This window comes from Peromyscus eremicus, chromosome 9, assembly GCF_949786415.1.
Source record: "Peromyscus eremicus chromosome 9, PerEre_H2_v1, whole genome shotgun sequence".
In the NCBI taxonomy this organism is placed as follows: Eukaryota; Metazoa; Chordata; class Mammalia; order Rodentia; family Cricetidae; genus Peromyscus; species Peromyscus eremicus.
Genome location: NC_081425.1, coordinates 68,096,308 through 68,118,472, shown reverse-complemented (window position 1 = coordinate 68,118,472; position 22,165 = coordinate 68,096,308). Strand labels below are relative to the sequence as shown.

Here is a 22,165-nt window from a genome sequence, read left to right as displayed (position 1 = left end):
TTTCACGGATAAGTCCCAATGCCATATACCCCGTGTCTTGGACTGTCAGAGAAAAAGTTGAATTTTTCTACTTCATTTCATGAAGGAATTATGTATTTTCTCCCCAAACAGACACACAAGAGCCTGCTATTGCATAATTAAAAGTTATAATAAGTCATTTTCCCAAACCAAAAAAAAAATTCCATCCCCAGTACTGAAAGGGATGTGTGTGTGTGTGTGTATGTGTGTGTGTGTGTGTGTGTGTGATTCCTGACAGCCCTATACCCTACCACTACCACAAGATTTAGGTACCCCCAAAATAATATGGAATCTATTGGAGTCTTTAAATTTTTTTAGTATTGTACACACACATTTGTGAGTGGTAAAAGCATATAGTAGCATGCAACAAATATGGGAAGGACTCCCCAAAGACATAACCTAGAGATGCCCAAGGGCTCCCGAAGCAGACATCCGTCAATGGAGCAGTGCGCTTGCCCAGCATGCCACACTCAATTGGAAAAAATACCTGGTGACAGGACAAAGAAAGTTAAGTCGAGTGAATGTAACAGCTGTATACATTAAAATAAGGGCAGATTCTCAAGTGTGGTGTTTAACTAATAAATCCAGCAATCCTAAGTTTTCTCTTCACCTGGATACACAGAATACAATAGGGAGGTTTAAATTATCCTTCCCCAGCTTAAGGGCAGAACCTCATGAGTATTTATAACTCTCAGAAACAGAAATGTCAGTATAAATATATCACTATGACAACAAATCATTAAGAGAGAAAAATCGATCTCAACTATAGACTTTTGGAGATTAAAATTGCTTTCCTAGAATGTAACAACACTCATTCATTCATTCAATAACAATTTATTAAGTGCCTACTGTGTGCTGAATACATTTTTAAAAGGGCCGGGAATGTGGTTTTTGGAAGCTCGGGGAGTTTATATTTTAGTGGAAATAAATGGTAAATTAAGTTTAAAAGTAAATGTTACATGGTGATAATGCCCATACAGAAGCACAAAGTAAGAGGGGAAGAAGGAAAAAGAAAGTGAGGGGAGGGAGTGAAGAGCGGGGAGGGAGGGAGAAAGGGGAGACTCAGAGAAGGTGTTCCGGAAGGCTAGTGAGATCACAGCTTTCTACCACCTCTCAAAAAGGCTGTACACTAAAGGGGACACCTCAGTGGGGGCTTCCACATAGACAGCCTGATTGATGTTTGTCTGTTTTCTAAACACCTCTGTTCAAATTAACCTTTGGTCCAGTTTTAAGATATAACGACAGCTTTCCTGCGAGTCAGAGGGCTCTCCCTTCTCTTGCTAAGCGTTCTTTGATGGGCACTGTCATTTCTTGAAGACCGAATGACGGAGCTGGATTGATTGGCACAAACCGTCAAGGGACAAGTGTGAGGGAGCAGCATGGAAGGAGTCCAGAAGAGATCAAAACTTAGGATGGGAGGAGGAGGAAGATGGAATGAAATTGTTGACAAGCGGGAAGTGCATGGGGTGTGTGCCACTGAGCCCTCTCCTTGCCTCTCTCCCTCTTTAAATGACCATATTCGATGAACTATAACAAGTCCACCCTGCCTGCCACAGAAGGAAAGGATGTGGAGACCATGACCTACATCCCTGCCTCATCTCAAGTTGACTCTGGTCTCCCTGGGACACGACCTTCGTCTTGTATGCATTTGCAGATCAATGTCCGCCCCCAAACCGTCTTAATAAACAGGAAAGCTGACATCAAGGAAGCTTATCCCAGTGAGTTTCTTGGATTTGGGAACCAGAGGAAGGGAGTGACTCTGAGAAAGATGGGGATGTCGTTACAATCCCTCCCCAGCCTAAGGTGCCAGGGCTTCTGGAACCACAAAGCCCAGAGAAAGCCCCAGCACTTGTTTCCACCTCTGTCTGTCACCCAACAAGGCACTACTCAGAGGCAATGAGAAGGAAGTCATCACCCACAAGGGCAATGCCAAGGAGACAGCCTGGGTGTGTGGTCACAGCTCTGTCACATCAAAGGCGTCCCTCCTGCCTAAAGACCTCAGCTGTGTTTATGTCACATCTGGGGTTTAACCCTGAGTAGTTGGTAAAGGGCCAACTGCCCCAGTCTCCTAAAAAAAGTAACTAAGGCTTCATGCAGCAAGTTTTAAGTGAGGACACTACACTCCACAGAGGCCCCAGAGTATTGCTGAAATCAGAGCGGGAGCTTGGAGACAAGGCCCTTGGGGGCGGGAAGAGTCAACTGAAAGCCTTTGAGTTCGGCAGCCTAGCCACCCTACCATACTCTTGCCATACGGTGTTAGAAGTGAAGGAAGTCTAATCAACACCTGCCCAGCCTCCTCACTAAGCGTGTCAAAAATAAAAACGAAGACTTCAGTGACTTTCCCATCCCCACAGATCAGCTGGTGGCCAAAAGGACCCAGCTCTCCTGTCTCTGGCTCAGAGCTTCCTCCACTGGACCCTGACATCTGAGAGCCACGAGAAAGCACTGTTGCCACGTCCCCACCCCTACCCCGTGCTTCCAATCTGCATCCACGCTAAGGAAGTCCTTGCCAGTCAGCTGAGAAACTTTTCTCCACCCAGCCAGGCTGAGCCCCCGGCTAGTTCCTTCAAGGCTTGGAGAGTAAGTAGTTTCTTCTACGTCGTGAGAGTCGTGAGAGTACAAAGCTCTTGATGAAGTCAGAGTGCTTGCCTCAAGCTCAGTCTGTGGTTTCTGACTCTTTCTAAAGAACCTCAAAACCCCAGTCCCCACCCTGGATTCCTCAGCACTTCTGCTGAGCACATCACACTGAGCACAAAGCTGGCGAAGGAGCAAAGGGCAGGCAGGCTCTTCTCTCTCATCTCAACCCGGGTAACCCCTGGCCCTCACCGCAGGGCCTCTCACTCACTCTGCTGAGGAATAGACGGATCAATGGCCAGAGCCTGTCAGGCAGCTCTTCCCTCCCTTTCATTCAGAGACAAAGAATCTCCCATTTCTGTCTTTTTCAAAACAAGTTACTTGTCTTAGGGTTTCTATTGCTACCAGGAAACACCATGACAAAAAAAAAAAAAAAAGCGCAACTTGAGGAGAAAAGGGTTTATTTGGCTTGTACCTCCACACCACTCTTCATCACTGAAGGAAGTCAGGCCAGGAACTCAAACAGGGCAGGAACCTGGAGGCAGGAGCTGATGCAGAGGCCGTGGAGGAGTGCTGCTCACTGGCTGGCTCTTCATGGCTTTCTCAGCCTGCTTTCCTATAGAACCCAGGACCACCAGCCCAGGGATGGCACCACCCACATGAGCTGGGCCCTCCCTCATCAATCACTAATTAGGAAAATGCCCTACATGCAGACCTTACGGAGGCGTTTTCTCAACTGAGGCTCCCTTCTTCCAGCTGAGTCTAGTTAGTGTCAAGTCGACATAAAACTAGCCAGCGCACTACCAATATGACGACGTTGCAAAGAAAAAGCCAGATTATTACAGGTGTCTTTATATTTTAATAGTGATGGTTCATTCTGCTCAGCACTGGTCAGTCTTCCATCGGCATGCATTCCTGGTCAATTTCTGAGTTACCTCCAGCGAGAGAGACAAAGAATTGGACAGAATTGAATTGTTGCACATAAAAAGTTGTTATAGAATGGGAAGGAACTCCCCCCCCCCTCGCCATGACTTTGACTTATTCCAAACCTGCACCTGTCCTGTGAGAGCTTGAACCCATCTCTTCTCCTCTCACACTCATTTGTAAGATGAAGAAGGTGAAGCCTGACACAGCCGCGGTCTCTTCCGGCTGTTACCTCCTGTGAGCAGCCGTCCTCAATTCCTGTTAGTTGGGGAAAAAAGGAAAACCTTTTTGACTTTCAGCAATAAGAAGTTAAAAGTTAAAAAAAAAATCTCCTTGAAGTGGAAATCATTAGTCACTCCAGAGTTCCCAGTAATGAGGTTAATAATGCTGGCCCGCAGTCTCGGAGAACTGCATAAAGTCGCCCTGTGTTCCATTTGTTTGGTCCTCCCAACAACCCATTGCTGCTATTACCTCTACTTCACAGATGAAGAAACCAAAGTGTAAGGAGGCTTGGAGACTGCCCAAGGACCCACCACTGAAAGCAGCTGAGCCAGGAAACACAGGCATCCTTCCTGCATGCTGCTATGACATACAACCTGAGAGTCTTCTTTTCTTAGTGTATATCAAAATCCGGCTTGTTAAAAGCATGTCTATGGCCAAACTATGGACTCAATACTTTATCAGAGTCCTCAGCAGACGGGTTTGGAAGGCGAACTGCCTCCTGTTCAGCCGCCGTGATGCTGACAGCTTCCTGTGCACCTGTGCCACTCTCGGGCCTCAGCCTCCAGCATTTAATGTCTGCCTGAACTGGCTGCTTTGTGGTGTTTCTCCGTGGGGACACAGTCATCACCATCTTGACATGACTGGATGCAGTGTCTGCCTCACAGCGTTATGAGCCTTACCAGTGTTTCCTTTTGTCCAGATGTTCAGTAAACCTCTTGGAGGGTAACAGTGAGAAGTAGTGGCCACTCCCATGGGTTTAACTTTGGATTCTGCTGTATAAACTAGTCTTAACAAGCTCCAGAAAGACTACATGAATACTTTTGCCAACTTAGTCCTTTGGAAAGTATGGTAGTTTGAGTAAGAATGGCCCCATAAGCTCATTTGTTTGAACGCTTGATCCCCAGTTGGTGGAACTGTTTGGGAAGGATTAGGAGATGTGGCCCTGTCAGAGGTGTGTCACTAGGAGTGGGCTTTGAGGTTTCAAAAGACACCTGCTATTGTGTGTGTGTGTGTGTGTGTGTGTGTGTGTGTGTGTGTGTTTCTGGAACAGTGAACCTCAAATTAAATACTTTCTATTGTAAGTTGCCTTGGTCATATCACAGCAATAGAAAGGTAACTAAGACAGGGAGTATTAATCACTGAACATCTTGCATTAAAGGATATTTGTTATCACCAGGTAAAATGCTTGACAGTCACTTGTATTTGTAAACCAAGGGACTGAAACAGGAAGACTCTGTTATTGTGTATTGTACTTTTATGACTGGGAATCCAGAAAAACTACAGGAATTGAAATTACCTCCAACAGGCAGAGCAAAGCAAAATCTGCAAGTGTGACTATGGACACCTCCCTCTCCCTTGAGACGGTTTCTTCTCAGTATATCTGCGTTGTGATTATACTTAGACGACAACCACTCCACTTTGCTCCTTCAGCTCTTTCTCATCTTCTCCCCTATTAATAACTGCTTCCAGAGCTGCCTGGGCCAATGGGTAGGGAGGAGCGTGATGAGTCACAAAGGTCCTGACTTGCCCTTTCAGAAGTCCTGTTGGCCAAGGGACAGAAATCGGATGCCCCCCTCTTAGATGGGGTTGGCTTCCCATCGCAGGTGTTTTCCCTGGTCTTAGAGGACATTTGGACGAAGCAAACAGGAAAAACAAGAGGTGAGATCATGCCAAAGCAAAGGACGTGAGTTTGTCCCCGAGTCTCAGATAATTATCTCTGAGCCTTCCCATGTTTGCAGATTCGTGAAAGCTTCTTTGTTGTCCTAAAAAAAGTCTCATGTTGCAATTTAAGTAAGTATGTTTTCCTCTTTATATTTGCCAATATAGTACAGATAAGTGGTATATGAAAATAAATGGGACAATCATTCACAAAAATGTTAACATGTGTTGAAATTAATTTTTTTCATAATATGAACATTACTGGGGAAGTTGTTTCATTTATCTTAAATGAACGTATTTAAGAATTTGGTTCATGCCAGGCGGTGATGCACGCCTTTAATCCCAGCACTCTGGAGGCAGAGCCAGGTAGATCTCTGTGAGTTTGAGGGCACCTTGGTCTACAGATCAAGATCCAGGACAGGTACCAAAACTACACAGAAAAACCCTGTCTCAAAAAAAAAAAAAAAGAATTTGGTTCATAAGTTGCATATGCATTTAATTAGTGACAATAACCAAACAAAAATAGAATCACAGTTCCTCTCTTACTAGTTCCAGACCTCACAGTGGGTTGCCAAACTTCTCTAAGCCTTTATTCTATCCTTTGTCCATAAAATATGAAGAATATGTTCACAGGGTTATTACAAGGATAAACAGCAACTAGTTAGTTGGGATACCTGTGATGAGCACCCCAAAGGTGCTCAGCAATGTTAATGTCCCACAGTGAGGGGGTTTTACCCAGAAAACACCAAAGGATTCAGAAGGGAATAGGGTTCAATGCTAATAACTATTAGCATTTTCCAAATCCAATGTGCTGCCTGCATGATTTTTCATAAAAATGACTTTCCAAAGACTATTTTATTGGTATTAATTCCCTGTGCTATTGGTAGTGGAAGTCCTAAAGGCTAGATCATCACTGGGGGTCAGGGTAAGGAGTATCCCCTTAATAAACACTGGTCCTTAAGGCTTGTCTGTGCCAAGTGAACATGTCTCTATTTCACTAAAATAGCAGAAAAATTTATCATATGAACCATTTTCCAGAAGACTTGATCAGACATCTTGGATAAGAACTAGGCAAAAAGATCTAAATTTTTAGAAAGTTTAGCTTTGCCTAGCTTTAGGAATGCTCTCATAAAGGACCTCCTCACATTGGCATCCCAAAGGTCTTTGCACTCACAGATGACTAAGAAAACCAGGAATGTTAAACACTTAGGGGTGTCTCCTCAATGGAGAAGATAAAACACCTGCATTCTACCCAGAAAGTTGAGAGTGGGTGTTGTTAATGACCTGGTGACCTTTTGCTATCTGTGGAATCAGACCTCACCCAAATCCCCCAGAATGATTATCCAAGACTCTCCATCCCTAGATCTTTGTCTTCAGCTCCCAGTTAATAAAACCCATCCTTAGGAGAGATGTCACATGTATTTTATGGCCTGATGACCTCTATGCTATCTTGGTCAGAGACCACACTAGATTCTAGGCCTTTTAGCTATAGAACCCACATTTGTGGTCACATGTACCTTGCAAAGAAGTTTCCATGTAGTCACACCTTAAGCTTTAGTGTATACCTGGAATTAGAATGATTATCTCCTAGAAACCTGGAATGGGAATGATTGTTTCCTGGAAACTTTATCCCAAATGGTACTGTGTTTAAATTTTCTGGCAATAAACCACCTGCTATCACACTCTCTAGAAGTTTGATCCAGTTTAAGCCAGCTGAACTAAGTTTTCATTCTCACCTCTGCGAGGATCGTTTCCCTGCCTGCCATGACACCTGTAGGGACCCCCTCACCCCTGGTCTTAGTTAATGTGCCCTTTTAAGAATAGAGTTTTTCCTGTCCTTGAAAGATATCAAGTTATTTACTAATATGAAGGGTGTCATTCACACATCACTGTGTTGCCCGTGTTTGTTTTTACAGTACTGCTTGGCCAAGAAAGCCAAGTTCCCCTAAATGAACCTCAAAGATAAATATGTTCATCCTTCCATTAAAGAACCACAGGGAACTGGTCCAGGAGAACTGGGGAAAGAGCCAGGGAATTGGACTCACTGTCTTGCCAGAGAAATGCGTGTTCTGATGGGAGACAACAGTGAAGGGTAGTTGTGCCAAATCACTTGAGAGAAGTCACTTGAGACTTGAGGAACTGTCCACCTGCTAAGGGGAGGTAGAAGCTCATGTGGGAGTCAAAACTCCACTTCTGTCTGACTTCGGACAAGTCAGTTGAGCTCTTTGAGTCTCTGATGGCATCCGTACAATTGAGTTGATACTGGGTTCCCTCTAAGACTCCCTTCAGCAGTAAGCTGTGTAGGTATCTACACAGAAAGAGGATTTAGCTATGGGAAAAGGGGGTCAACTTTGACAGACTCCCAAGATTTGGAGAAGCAAAGATCTATGCCCTGCTGATTCCTTTATGTGACCCAATAAGAATAATTTATTTTAAAAGAACTAAATGAAACACACTCACCATTAATCAAAGGGAAGTGAAAGTCATTGCCAACCTCACACCTACCTTGCACGGCCTCCTGCTCACCTCCCTCCCTCGGGACACTCCACCTCTTCTTTAATGCCTTGTCATGATTCTCAGAAACTGTGATCATTCAAGGTTGAAGCTTTTAATCTCCCATGTATAAAAGGATATGCAAATAGAGTTCAGTTTCCTGTTGAGTCTCTGCCAAGGTCTTAGCCTGGCGATTCTGGGAAAGGGGCCAAAGACCTCATATTTCTTAGCTGTTATTCTCCCTTCGTGCTCCAGTCAGCAGCTGGAGCTTCAGGCTGTGCTTTGTCTTTAGTCTTACCCTTTCCCAAGTCATCTAAAGGAAGCTTTTAGAAATGTCCCTACGAGAATGTAATACACAGCTGGCTGCTAAGTAACCAGACCGAGCGTTATCTCCTTACACTTGACAATAGTAAGGAAAACCAGAAAGTGTATATTCCTATATTATGGCCTCAAACTGTCATCTTGTAAACTACTTGAGGTAATGATATTGATTAGGTCTGAGACAGGGTTTGCAATAAGTTAACTGTATCATCAGAATGAGGTGTCACACTTGTACAGGGTATAAAGAAAGCAAAGTCTATGGGCACAATAACAGCCCTGCACAGCATTCAAAACAGAGGCCTGAAAACACAGGACACCTCACAGTAACTCTGAACCTGAGGTTCACTAAATAACATAACCAAGGGCCAGATGCATCATCCTGTGACTCCTGATTGAACCCATGAGCATCCAAATTCAACTTTTCACTGGAACTGAAAACTCACTAATATTCTAGCTAATTTACACGTTCCAAACTATGTTAAGTATGACCATGTATTAAGCATGGAATTATCACTTTTTATGCAAATGCAATGACTTATTTGTATTTCTCAGAACTTCCCTTCTGAAGATAACTCCCATCAGGACTTTCTCATTTCCATTATAAGGCCAATGTACAAGTTAACTTTTACAGTCTCTTCAGAAATCTCTGTGGGAGATTTTGTCTTTCATTTCTCTGTTATTCTAAGCAACTAAAACCCATTTATGACAGAACACCGTAAAAAAAAATCCTCTGTATATTATTGTTCCAAACCAAATCATTCATTGGTGCATTGATGTCTCCAGCAGCATTTATTTCTAAAACCTCTCTCTCTCTCTCTCTCTCTCTCTCTCTCTCTCTCTCTCTCTCTCTCTCTCTCTCTTTCTCTCTCTCTCTCTCTCTTGTGTGTGTGGCCTCTGTGTTTTAAATTTAGGCTCTTTGTGAACTCTACTCAATGACATTTATACTCCACATTTTCCACATCTCAGTTCTGCCCTCCAGTCTTCCAGCAATGATCATCTTGGATTATTTATAGACCAGGTCTCTTCTTCCCTCCTTACTCCTGGGTGTTTTATTTGGGTTTGGTTGAGGGGGGGTGATCTGGGGTTTGGGTGATATACTTTCCAGGCCTATCCCATCCCACAGGCTGGAAGTTAACACCACTTCACATCATTTTGGGGTCCTTTTCTCAGGAGCTTGTCCACAGAACAGCATTGGCTTGAGCCCCATGGACTTTATCACCCTTGGAAGTGCTGGCTCAGAAAAATTCAAGAGTTTCTAACTATTCCCGGGTCTGGTTGTTTCATCACTGTACTGTATCTTTAGGAAAAGTAGGGTAGTTGAGCTACCTCTGCCATAAAGGATCCTGGCTGAATCTTAACTTGCATAGATTCTGTGAATCTCTGAAGACAAGACTTACCTGTACAAGTTCTATGGACTTGAGGAGGACACTCAGACTGCAGGCCCCCAGTGACAGAAGAAACACTGATACCATAGACAGCCCCAACGCTCTGCTCCATATTTGCCTCTTCAACACCACACCTTCCTCTCCAGTGTATGGATAACAGGTCTGGTCTGGTTGATAATAGCCTAGAATGATAAGTCAGCACCAGCTTGCGTTGATATGGAGACCTAGTGTAAAATAAGTGAATCCAACACAGAGAAATATCTTTCTTTCCAATACAGAGACCCCAAGAATGATACATAAAGCAGGTCTTTAAACACCCTATATTCCCAGCCATATGTATTTATTGCAGTTCCTCTATATCATTTCTGCATATCCAAGAGTTGGTGATGAAAACTGAGACCCTGTCCTCCATGTACTAACCAACTCAACCATCAGGACAGATTGACAAGAAAGGAAAATACTTTGGGACCAAAACTCACTAACCACTATTTTAATGAGGAAAACATTTTACAAAGGGTGTTTTTATTTTCCTACTCTCACTTTCTCTCTAGATTGCCTGCCAGCAGGGCGTAAGATAGTTCTGCCATAGTCTTCAACCTCCATACCCCAAGCCATCTGGCCTCCATCACATCTGGAGGAAGGACCCCCTTGTTCAGCATTGTGTATACCATCACACTAACACCATTAGTCAGGCCTGACTCTGCAGCTTGGCTAACAGACCTGGAAAGGCCCATCTTCCAAAAGAAGTGGAAAGTGGTGGGACACTTGGGGCCCAAGTGCTGGGGAGCTGCTCATATCGGCTGCTGACTTGGTCTTCTCTCCAGCTCCTTAATCCAGCAGATGCAGCTTCCTTATGAGGCACCAGAGGCCCAGAATGCTCACATCCTGTGGTTCTCCATACCCCTAAAACCCCACATTTGAGTTCCTTTCCAGTTCAGAGAACCAGAGCTGCTGGCATCGAGCCAATCAACAACAGATGTGGGCCATAACCACCAACTACCCAAGAAGCTTCCACAGAGGCAGGCATGAGAATCAGCTTCTTAGAGATTCTCATAATCATGATCTCTTCAGTCATTTAATACCTGCTCAGAGAGAGGGGACTGGTAGACTCTCTCCTGATATTTAATTCATTCTGTTGGGAATTAAGAAGGTGGGAATATTACAGAGACTTAAGAAGGCTTAGATAGAAGAGAGGAAGTTACTGGAGAGTAGGTACTATAATTTTAGTTATACTACTTGGAAATCTACAAATCTATCCTGACATAATGCCCCCATGTCACTACCCTTTCCCCTCACTTTTTGAGTCCCACGTGGTAGACATACACTAGATGGACATTCAAAGCCACACACAGCACGACTTTGTTCCTCTGCGTACAGAACAATGAGGATGAGGATTCTGGTCACCAGAGTAGTATCATCTGCCTGTGCCAGATATTATGAGGGTGTCCTTGATTTCCAGTTGTCTGTAAGGAACTATATCCTGGCTGTAAGTCTTTTAAGAAATATTTTTCTTTCCTCAAAAAAAAAAAATAGTCCTTGTTATACACTTTCTTCTTAGTAAAGATGAAGAAGACGGGGAGGGAAAGGGACAAAGTACAAAGAGAGAAACAAAATATTAATACCAGAAATTGTTATTGTTCACTCAGAGTATTTATCATTTGATTTAACATTAATCTGATCTCCCCAGAAAATGTCCGTATTACATGGTCCGTATTACAACATACATTTTCTTATGAGCTGTGAAAAAAAAATGAGAATTCCAAGAGTACTACTGACCTGCAAGGAAGGCAGGAAAGAAAAAAGTGAGAGAAGAGGAGAGAACAGCTGTGATGGAGTGGTATGCTTAATTGCGGTCTAAATAATCTAAAGGCTTAGCAGGGGATAAGGAGGCTGCCTGCCAGTGGCTGGTGCCTGTGAACAGTAAAGCAGGTCATCTGTTGCTCCTCGTTTTCTTACTGTGTCCTTCTCATGGACACTCCCTCCTCATCACATCCCTAGGGTGTTTTCAATTCATTCTCATTAAAACCCAACCTCAAGAAGGGTCCTGAAATCGATTTTCACTAATATTTAACTAATATAAACAAGGAAAAATAAATAAATATTGGGGGTAGGTAGAAAGATGGTTCAATGGTTAACAACACTTACTGCTCTTGCAAAGGATATGGGTTAATTCCCAGAACCTAAACAGCAACTTATAACCATCTGTAACTCCAGTTCCTGATAGTCTGAGGCCCTTTTCTGGCCTCAGCAGGCACTACACACATGTGGTACACAGACATGCATGCAAGCAAACACTCGTACACCTAAAAATAAATAAATCATTTTTTAAAATAAGGAAAGGTTTTAACTCCTCTAACACTTGGGGGGAAGTAAGGAAGAATTATATTTTTAAGGAGATTATAAGATAAAGACTAGAGCAATCATAGCAGAATTTTCAGAGCTTGAGAAATACTGCCCAACATGAAAGACAAGCTTGCACTGTCTTTGGAGTCTCCATGTGAAGAAATGAATTCTTCATAAAATACCCTGACCCTCCTTCTCCCTTCTCCCTTGTCCCCTTCCTCTTCCCAAATAGTCCCCCTTCCATTCTCATGTCTTTTATCTTTAACTACACGCATGGGGGGAGGGTACAAATATGTAAGAGCAGGTGCCCTCAGAGGCCAGAAGATCCCTGAGCTAGACTTAGACGTGGTGGCGAAGTGGGTGCTGGGAACTAACTCAGGTTCTCTGCAAAAGCAGAGCATACTGTTAAACACTAAGCCATCTCTCCATCCCTTTCTTGATGTCTTTTTTTAAATCTAGATCCCACATATAAGAGAAAAAAATAAGTGTTATCTGTCTTCCTGAAACTGGTTTCCTTTGCTTAATGTGATGACCGCCAGTCCTACTCATGTTCCTGGAAATGGCAGGATTTTGTTGCTTTGTGGCTGAAGGAAAGTGCCATTGACCATACCTAGTCCCATAGCATTAAAGTTGCTATTTTTACATTTACACTGTAAGCAAATATTCCTAATCTTCACAATAAAACATTTTAAAGACTTCTTAAACAATACCCAACACTGAATAATTACTCTATTTCTGTTAAACTACTTCAGTGCCTTTTTTTTTTTTTTAACTATCTCCATCAGCTGTAACTCCATCAGCTGGTGGCATCCAAGGACAAGCACTGATTGTGAGATCATTCTGACTCAGGGTGTCTGTCCTCAACTCTATTTCACTGTTGAAAGAACAGAAGTTGAATATATACATTGTGCTATTGGATGTTGTGATCTTTGAAGAAATCAAATATAAGCTGCTCCTTCTTTGAATGTTCATAATTGGCTTCCAAAAAAATTAAACAGTTTATGTTGTTACCCAGCATCTTCTAAGCATGTAAAGACATCATCTTCTCTAGGAAAAGCATTGCTTAATTATCAACCCAAAGCAGCAGTTAGTTAATGCTTTATATTTTTACTGCTAGTGGGTTAAAATAGTTTCCCAAGTTTGAAAACAAGTGAGTAACTTTCTTCAGTTTTCCACTGCCCATCTCTTTTTCTTTAAGTCTTTAGTACTTAACGATTGTGATGATTTTATGCACCTGAGTTTTAAAACACTAAACCACAATAACAGCTTTGATGGGAGCTTCTGAGGCAGACGGTGGTGATGGCAAAGTGCCAAGGAAAGGAATAAAGAAAGGGTGTTTTTGTTCTGCCGTATTTCACAGTGTTGGTATATCACGCAGGTTGAAGTCTATTAAACCTGCGTTCAGAAACACCCAGCTGTGATTCCCAGCACATGCCTCCGCACTGCAGAGCCCACTGCGTGCTGTGGGGAAATAATAGGTGAGCTTTATTGTCTCCTTGCCCTGATTTTATTCATTATTTATTTATTTGGTGTTCTCCAGACAACGTTTCTCTAAGTAGTCCTGGCTATCCTGGAATTTGCTCTGTAGACAAGACTGGCCTCAAACTCAGAGATCTGCCTGCCTCTGCCTCCCGCGTGCCAGGATTAAAGATGTGCGCCACCACCACCCTGAGTGTTTCCTTAAGATGTTTACTCTGTATTGTTATTGCAATAATTTCAGAATAGAAAAGAGTATCACCAAAGTCTTCAGTAATAAAATCCTAACCACACTCCCCAACATTTATCAAGTGGACCGTAATGACAGCACCAAGTACCAGTAGACTAGGTAGCACAGTATATATAAGAAACCAAAACATTGACTCCACGTCTGTATCAGTTACGTAACTCCTTCTTCCAAAGACCTTAAACCTTGTAGATAACACAGCAAGTGCTCAGAAGAGCAGTTGTGAAACTCTCTCTATACTGGAGCATGACATGTTTGCAGAATCCCAGCCTTTTACAATGATGTATTTTCAAAAGCCATGACTGCAAATGGATCCTGGGGGGACTCTATGACACTGAATTCCCAAATCCTAAGAGGTCATGTACCTTATTCTGATGAGAAAATTGCCAGATGAGGTAGTAATGGAGTAAGAAAGTCGCACAGAAACAGCAGCCTCTGTGGTGGAAACGCAGACTCTGTCTAGGGAAAATATAAGTCACTCGAAACAAGAAAACATGTGGCGGAGGGAAATTGTTGTTGGGTCAAGACAGACAATCAGAAGAGCTTTTGAAGATGAACCTTAATTGGTCCTCGAAAACAGAATGGCATAGCATCACTGGGAATTTCAGAATCAAGTAATCTCCCTCTCTCACTAATCCACCCGAAGTTCCCTCATTTCATAGTAAAGACAATTCTCTCTACCCACTTGAACTGAGTTTTGAGTGAGATATTTCCTGAGAACTCAGCAATAGTTCTGTTCACTTCAGAGATAAACCAACTAATACCACAGATCTGAGTTTCCCAGTCTCAGGCTCTTTTCTTCTCTTCTTGATCCTGCATGAGTCGGTCCAGAGACAGAGAAATTAATCTCTTCATCAAGGGTGACAATCTTAGTGAGCACACCAGGTCAGATTCCTCTCTTTTCAATCCGGGAAAGCAAAATCCACGCACAAGGGAGAACTATGTCGAGGGCTCCTCTCTATATTGTTGAAAATAACTGGGTTTATGGTTCCAGTGATAGAAGCATCAACCCAATCAAAATAAAATCAAAGAAGCCCATTTTCAGAGAATATGAGCAATTCACGGACATAACATTTTTAATGAAATTCTCATTTTTTTCATACAGAAATAGATTGCTTATTTGATGAAGTGCAAACTCATAGATATTAACTTTTGAATAGAGAAATGGTTTATAATTTCTTTCTTATAGCAGACTGTAGACATTCACAGCTACAGAAATAAATGTGATGAACTCCCTGCCTCACCCAGACAAACCACACCAGAAAACATATGGTATGCCCAGATAGAAGGTTTGAAACTTTTGAAAGTCTCGGGATTCTTGCTGGTTGATTTACAAAGCAGCAGATTTATCTGTCACTATGTTGCCCGTGTTATCTGCCACCCATGTCCATCTTGGCATGACTCCATACTCGGTGCACATGACCTTCACAGTACTCTTGACGAAAATAAAGAAGATAAATCCAATCTAATCTTCCATTCTAATGAGGACCAAGGAAGCAAGAACCAGCTACATTATTTCACAAAGGAACAACTAATCAAACCCAGACAGTGGGTACTGTGGTTTGGATTTGGTCTGAGTGGGTCCCCTAAGAGCTTAGGTGTTGTTCATGGTATTGGGAAGCAGCGTGGAGCCTTTAAGAAGTGGAACCTGGTGGGAAGTAAAGCAGCTGCTAAAGGACCTGCGTCTGGAGGGGACTGATACAGTTTTGAGCCCCAGTCAAATGTTGGCTTTTCGTTTGTTTTAAGATTTGCTTTTATTTTATTTGTTTGTTTGTTTATTTATTTATTTATTTATATTTTATGTGCTTTGCCTGCCTATGCAAATGTGCACCATATACATGCATGGTGGTGCCCACAGAGGCCAGAAGAGGATGTTAGATCCCCTGGAACTGAAGTTATCAATAGTTGTGAGCTTTCGTATGGGTGTTGGCAACCAAACCTGGGTTCTCTACAGGAGCAGCAAGTGCTCTTAAATGCTGAAAGATAACTAAGCCTGCAAAAGAACGAGGCCGGTCCCTCTGGGCTCTCTCTAGCCTGGTCTGGTATTGTGTCCTCTCTTACTTTCTTACTCGCTCTCCTGTTTGATGCCGTTCAACTCACAGACGCAGCATCCTGCTGACTGAACTTCCTGTTCCAAGGCTGTGAGTAAATAAAACCCTCTGCTTTACAAAGCACTCAGCTTGAGGATTTCATTGAAGTAAAGGAGAATGGGCTGACATAGTGAGATGCTCTGTAGACCAGCAGGCCGGATGGATGCTCACGTAGACGATGATGTGAGAAAGGGGAAGGAAAAGGACCAATGGAGGGGAAGCAGTGGGTGGGAACTGTTACAGGACTTAAAGTGTGTAAGAGACATAGAAACCGTAACCACTTTGACCAAATGAACTACACTGTCTTTAAATGGATCTCCGTTTTTTAATCTGTAATAAAAGGCGGGGGAGAATTGAACAAATCTAACTACAGAGATGTTGTTAAGTGATGTGAGGAAATTACTATTGACTTTGGTAGATTGGAATGAGATTGTGGTAGTGAAAAAAAAAACCTCTCTTCTTTGTTAATATATAATAAAGCCAATCACGACGACTCCAGCTGTAATCCCCGACACTGAAGAGGTTGAGCTACCCAGATTGCTGCCGGTTTGAAACCAACATGGACTACATAGTAAATTCCAGATCAGCCTGTGCTGTAGAATGAAACCCTGCCTCAAAAAGCCACACACACAAGAAAAAAGCTGATGTATGTTGAAGTTTGTAGTAATGAACTGTCATGTGTGTGATGTATTTTTAAGTTTTTGAACAAAATAAATAGAAGATACAGTGAGCGTTAACAATTGTTACAGCTAGGTGACGAGTCTATGATACTCTACTAATCCCTTTTGGAATATTCCAAAAGTTTTAAATGAATGTCTTTTTTATTTGGTCAACAAATCTACAGGAGGTTTAAACAAATGAAAAAGTGAAATGTGATATTGTTTTGAAAATTCACATACTCCTTTAAGAATTCTGAATCTATAAGAAGTCAGAAACCAGCCGGGCAGTGGTGGCGCAGGCCTGTAATCCCAGCACTCGGGAGGCAGAGCCAGGTGGATCTCTGTGAGTTCAAGGCCAACCCCGAGCTACCGAGTGAGTTCCAGGAAAGGCACAAAGCTAGAAGTCAGAAACCATGAAAACTCTGTGCTCACACATATACTGTGTAAAATTTTCCTGTGGAAATGAGTAAGTTCCTATTCACCCTAGATAGGATGCTAACAACAGTCCAAAATACCATCCCATGCCATTGTAGCTTGGCAAAAACAGTGAGTGTGGTTGGTGAAACTTACAGGAATGCCAGGGAGAGGTAACTTTCAGGACCATTAGCAACTGGTGGGCAGCTATATCAATAAAGAAAAACCTTTCCCCATCAACGGATAACTATGTACATATCCTTGAGGAGGGCTAGAACTTTATGAGACCCTCCCCCTAGTGACAGTTAGCTGCCTACAAACTCTTAGAGAGCTCTGTGGGCTCATGAGCAATACCACCACCATGAGAGCAAGTCAGTGGCCCCAATCATGTACAGGTCTCCTTCGGGTAACAACAATTCAGGAAGGCAATGGCCATGCTATGTCCAGATGACAGTCAGACAAAAACACGATATATATTTCTCACATAACAATGAATCCTATCTATAACTATACACACATCAAATAAATAAGAAAACCACTAATAATTATGTGTCCATTTTGGATTCTTACTATTCTTTGTGGGACACCAGCATAACCTGGGGGTGGGTGTCTTAGAATCCTTTCAAGATCTGAGATAATGATAACAGCTAAAAGTCAAGCTGTGTTGCACTTAAGTGTAAGGGGGCGGGGCACATTTCATACTTCTACAGTTCTACAGTGAGCTCCTGTCTGCTGGTTGCCAGGCTCACATCTCCTTCAGGTGAGCAGGTGTCACGGAGATAGTAAGAGGAAGTTTTGACAGAGCCGAAATGTGTCTAAATCTCCCAAATGAGAGCCTGATAGTTAAAACTGCCAACTTGACAGAATTTAGAGTCGCCATGGAAACAAATCTCTGGACTTGTCTATGAAAGGATTATCTAGATTAGCCTATGGGAGGTAGGAAAACCACTGTAAGTGTGGGCAGCACCATTCCATGGGACAGGGTCACAGACCAAAGCTAAAGGAGAAAGTGAACTGAGCACAGGCATTCAGGGTTCTCGGCCTCTTGACTGGACAGAGTGTGACCACCTGCCTCCCGCTCCAGCTGTCATTGGCCTCCCCTGCGTGACAGACTGTGTCCGGTGGAGCTGTCGACCAAAGCCAACCCTTCTTTTCTCAGGCCACTATTGCTAGGCATTTTGCCGCAGCAATAATACAAGTAACTAACACAGTGAGATTGAAATGTTTTAAGGCCACAGATGAGTCTCAGTCCAAAGACCTGGTTAAGTTTGACTCCTGTCTGGTTGCTAAGTTATCATTTGGCTCCTTAACCCTACAAAGCCATGGTGGTCCGTTCTTCCCCTTCATGGTTTTGTAAAGCTGTGTTATCAGTTCCGAGTACCAGCCACTTAAATTAGTGGACACTTATTTTAATGAAAATACTGAATTATTGTGAAAGAAATATAGATTATGTGTCAAAGATATGCAGTCAAACTCAGATCATTGTTGAACCTTCCTTGTCAGCAAACATGTCACTTAAATAAGTGAATACTTGTGTTTAATGAAGCATACTGTGCATATTGAATATAATGCACTCAGACTCTCAGGTCATCACTGAGCCCCACCTATGTCGCCAAACACAGTCACCATGAGTTCAGCACCTGACCTCCAGAGTACCACCAGAAAGAAGAAATTACAGTTAGCAAGGTTTAGATTCACAGCCCTTCACTCTAGAGATTCCAACCAAAATGTACAGGTCAAATCCATCATATCGACAAACCTAGGAATCTGTTGCTCAAATGGTTTCTGATCATTGTGCAATGATTAGTAAAAGCATATTCTATGAGCAATCCACAACCATTAGCAAGCAGGTAGTATGATGAAATGGTAGAGAAAGTATGTTGTGGAATATTATTTTAAGATGTGTTACATTTGTTTATGCTGTGGAACATCTATTTAATGGTGTAAAGATGTGTTGTACTCTTTTATGTTGCATTTGTTCAGTTCTGTGAAGCTGTGTTACTTTGCCTATCTAAAACATCTGATTGGTCTAATAAAGAGCTGAATGGCCAATAGCTTGGCAGGAAAGGACAGGTGGGGCTGGTAGGTGTAACACAACTCTTAAAAGGTCTTACAATAAAAAACCCAGAGCCAGATATTGGGATGAAAGCTGAAAAAATCAGAGAAACAGAACAAGCCAGCCACTTTCTTATCTCTACTAAATCCTCAGCCTCAAGAGTGTGAGGCTCCTGTTTCCTCATGCCTTCTATACCTTTCTCTCTCCAGACATCACTACCTGGGATTAAAGGGGTATGTGCTTCCCAGCACTGGGATTAAAGGTGTGTGCCACCACTGCCTGATCTCTATGTCTAATCTAGTGGCTGGCTCTGTCCTCTGATCCTCATGCAAGTTTATTAGGGTACACAATAAATTATCACAGGCAGTCAAAGAGAATAAATGGGAGGAGAAATCTGGGAGGAAAAAGATCAAGGATGGAGAAAAGAAGGGGCCAGCCACCCAACCACACAGCCAGACATGGAATCAGAAGGAAAGAAAATATATACAGAAATAGAGAAAGGTAAAAGCCCAGAGGCAAAAAGTAGACAGGATAATTTAAGAAAAGCTGGCAAGAAACAAGCCAAGCTGAGACTGGACATTTATTAATCATGAGCCTCTGTGTATTTATTTGGGGGCCCAAGTGGCGGGCCTCCGAAAGAGCAAAGAGTAAAAACAACCAACTACAAAAGTCTGGAGTCTCCTGCTGCTGCTGCAGCTTTGACAGGACAAATAATAGAGAATTAGGACAATCTTCTCAAAGTACAGCCTGTCAAGCCCTCAGGACCCCAAGACCTATTCAGAGAACGGAAGAGACTCAGATCTGTTTTCATAGTACCAAAACAATATTTCCTCTTTCGTCGTGTTGACATTTGCACTGATGTTGCAAATACCGTGTTGGGTCAGATGTCATATGCCTTAACGTGAAGCAATGGAGTCCTATCGGTTTTCTAAAATATTCACTGCGTTAATAACCCAGCTATTGCTGTTGTGACTGTATTCTGTAACAAATATCTCTAAATTTTCAGTTATTTAAGGTCTTGCTTTTATAGCAGGCCAGCTGGATTTGGCTTCAAGACGCAGGTTGTCTTCAAATCTATTCCCCATGATATAAAAGGCAGAAGCAGCAATAAATTCCTTTATCATAGAAGGCTCAAGAACACTTGGCAGAAATCCACAACGAGGAGTCCCTGCTTGGCACTGGAACACTGTCATTTGCATCCGAAACACCAATGTCAAGAGAACAGGGGCGCGTCACACCTATGGCTCTTCCTGTGGTGGCGAGTCGGGATGGATGTATCTGTGATGGGAGAGAATGAAAAGCTGGGGACAGTAACAGCTGCACCCTCATCGGGGCAGAGTTTACACATCGATACAAAGGAAAAAGTCTGTGAGTATCATATTAACCAGTTTGATTAGTTCTTCATCACAGTGACCATCCCCCTCTGGACATCTCAAAGACTAATCCTCAGCGGGAGCTATAGTCAAGGGTCTGAGTTACAGAGGTGCTCTGGGCCTCTGCATGTGGTCATGACATCTAGGTGGGCAGAAGTCATTAGAAAGATCACAAGTGAAATAACAATACCTAAATTAAGCCATGGGCTCCTCTAAGACCTCCAGGGAGCAGATACCAACATTTTTTTTCAATCCTACGCCCTTCTGATAAACAGTAAGCACAATACTCATACACTCCCATTAACACTCAACATTTAACAAAGTCACTTTAAATGAACCTATTGTGTTGCCATATCTTAACAGTGATCCTCACAATGATCAAGAACAAATGAGGTCAGTATTTGAGAGCCTCCAGGAAAGACTTCAAGGGCATGGCTCAGCCCAAAGCAGAAGTCAAATATCTGTATAACTACAAAGTATCCATTGTATTTAGGGAGAGTTACTGTCCTCTACTGTGTTTAGGGAGAGCCACTCTCTCTGCTTGCTCTGGTTGTGCCTTGACCAAGGGCACTGGAGTGCGTGAGGCCCTAGTACAGGGCAGCATCAGCTGGAGATACGAATACCTTTTATAAAGCCCACAAAAGAGAGTTCTGTTTACCAAGCTGGAACCCATGGTGCCGCCTCTGCAAGCCCAGCAGGTTGTCATTTCTAACTCACGAAAAGCACCATATGGGCTTCTGGCTCCAAATTAAGCAACTGGGGAGTCAATGGAGAGGATAAAATTTTTAATTGACATGAAAGCCTTTTTGTGGACTGTCTAACACTATTCAAGTGAAAAGCAAGGCAGGCCAGGGTGGTTCTGAGACTTAGCGGGAGAGAGGGAAAATGATGTCGGCCACAAACATTTTTCTGCCTAACCCACAGCATGTAGAATGCACAGGAGACTTTCAGATATCTAACACACTTCTCTGTGGGAAACCATCTGAGAGAAGACTGGCCAAAAAGTATGGATAGAAGTGGACATGACAATTTTCTAACAGTCCACTCTGACCCCAGGATAGATCCAGCCAGCAGGGAAGCAAGCATTAGGCAGTAGTACCCAGGCAAGTCTGGCCTGAACTAACAGCCAAACCCTTTGTTCTTCTGTGGCTTGACTTGCAGAAAACATCTGGCTGGGGGTTTCTCAGAGACATGTGATCAAGAGCCCAGGGATGGTTTTTGTAAAGCTCTACAGCACCGTGATTGGAGGGATACGAGCACAGTGTTCAAACCCCATTGGGGACCTGTACAAAAACTGCCCGGGGTGAAGAACCATCTCCCTGGGAAGTGTCCTGCCTGAGTCAGGTGCCATGGAGGATAAACACAATGGGGCAGCCTGTTCTCCTTGTTTGGAAGCCTGGGAAAATGTCAGAAAGTGGACTGGACAAAAGATGACCCCAACTGCTGGCCTCTGCCTTCCACCTGTTCCCTGGGTGAAAATGTTATTTCATCATTTACTTACGCGGACAGTGAGGAATACAAAAGGCATTTGTTGGAAGGCGTACCCTTGCCATGCTTTCATGTTGGTTCTACAGCACTAGAAGAACTAAATGAGCCGTGTCATATGGAATTTGTGAAGTCAGGTCCCTAGAAAAATTTGCCCAAGTTCTTTTCTTTTGCAGTTTGGGAAGGTGGGTTTGAGAGGAGGTTGATTTGTCTGTGGCCAATTCGCCAGCCACACTTAACAATTCTGAAGTTTTTTTATCCTGAAACAAACCATCACTTCTCCCTCTCCCTTGCTGTTCTATATATTCTCTGACCTAAAGCCACAGGACAAGTGTAAACGCCTCAACTCGGAAGTAGTTGTGGATCCAAGACCTGACGGTGTTGGCTTTCGGAGACAAACGCTTCTATGTGGGTCTAAGAAATGGA

The 22,165-nt window shown here is 43.0% G+C and overlaps 1 protein-coding gene, 1 long non-coding RNA gene and 1 gene segment (V, D, J or C); 2 read left to right on the top strand and 1 right to left on the bottom strand.

Annotated features, from left to right (window-relative positions):
• The window catches only part of LOC131919447 (T cell receptor alpha chain MC.7.G5-like), a 653,930-nt gene that overhangs the window by 535,199 nt on the left and 96,566 nt on the right, over nt 1–22,165 (top strand). The gene's annotated exons all lie outside the window — the stretch shown is intronic.
• LOC131919445 (T cell receptor delta constant-like) overlaps nt 1–22,165 on the top strand; it is a 191,798-nt gene that overhangs the window by 152,882 nt on the left and 16,751 nt on the right.
• LOC131919452 (uncharacterized) lies at nt 3,376–8,297 on the bottom strand. Its single transcript, XR_009381254.1, has 3 exons — nt 7,903–8,297; nt 3,648–3,774; nt 3,376–3,518 (listed from the first exon to the last, which is right to left on the bottom strand). It is a non-coding gene; the product is annotated as an uncharacterized LOC131919452 (long non-coding RNA).